At 40.4% G+C, this 1,052-nt stretch overlaps 1 protein-coding gene across 1 annotated transcript in view; it reads right to left on the reverse strand.

The window, feature by feature from the left end:
- LOC106867479 (signal peptide, CUB and EGF-like domain-containing protein 1) overlaps nt 1–1,052 on the reverse strand; it is a 22,966-nt gene that overhangs the window by 19,755 nt on the left and 2,159 nt on the right. The window lies entirely within an intron of this gene.

Consider the following 1,052-nt stretch of genomic DNA (forward strand, 5'->3'; position numbering starts at 1 on the left):
TGTGTGTGTGTGTGTGCGTGTGTGTGTGTGTGTGTGTGTGTGTGTGTGTGTGTGTAGTCTTTTGGACTTTCCTATGTCTCCTGTTCCCGAAGAAGAGCTTAGCACGAAACGTAAAACAACCACTCTTTCTTTCTTTCCTTCTCTGAGCGAATCATTAATACTTTACCTGTCCTACGTGCTCGCGTTGTTGTTTTTTCTTGTAGTCTTTTATACTCCATTTTCTTTTTAATTAATTAATCACACACACACACACACACACAAATGTGCCACGTGCTTATGGTACTGTCTCCAGTTCTGACTCGTTAGCTTCGGCTATTTTTAGCTTTTATTTGAAATGGCTTTATGGTCGAATACATTTTTTGCTTTCCTCGTGCCAGTGAGTGGGGAGAATATAATATCTCAGTCTGAATATAATGTATCAGTCACGCTTTAGGGTCTATTACATCTATTCTGTACATTAGACAATGTAGTCCTAGATATACTATGTTGGAATACAAGATGGGATGGTCACACGGAGAACAAATTTGATCATACATCTACCTGGATCAGGACTTGGCGCTAAATAACAGCACCGATAACTATAATCTCTGATATTGGTTTTAAATTTTTTGTGCAATAATTTCGGAGGAGGGGGTTAGTTGATTATATCGACCCCCGGTAGTTGAACTGTATTTATTTTATCAACCCAGGAAGGATGAAAGGTAAAGTCGACCTCGGTGGTATTTGATCTCAGAACGTAAAGACGGACGAAACGTTTTATATCCGGGTTCGCCTTATGTAAAGAATGAGATCGAAGACGGAAAAATGGGTAATAGGGGCATTCTTTTATTCTTTTACTCTTTTACTTGTTTCAGTCATTTGACTGCGGTTATGCTGGAGCACCGCCTTTAGTCGAACAAATCGACCCCAGAGCTTATTCTTTGTAAGCCTAGTACTTATTCTATGGGTCTCTTTTTGCCGAACCGTTAAGTGACGGGGACGTAAACACACCAACATCAGTTGTCAAGCGATGGTGAGGCAAGCACAAATACACACACACACACACACACACA

This window comes from Octopus bimaculoides, chromosome 29 (genome assembly GCF_001194135.2).
Source record: "Octopus bimaculoides isolate UCB-OBI-ISO-001 chromosome 29, ASM119413v2, whole genome shotgun sequence".
NCBI lineage: Eukaryota > Metazoa > Mollusca > Cephalopoda > Octopoda > Octopodidae > Octopus > Octopus bimaculoides.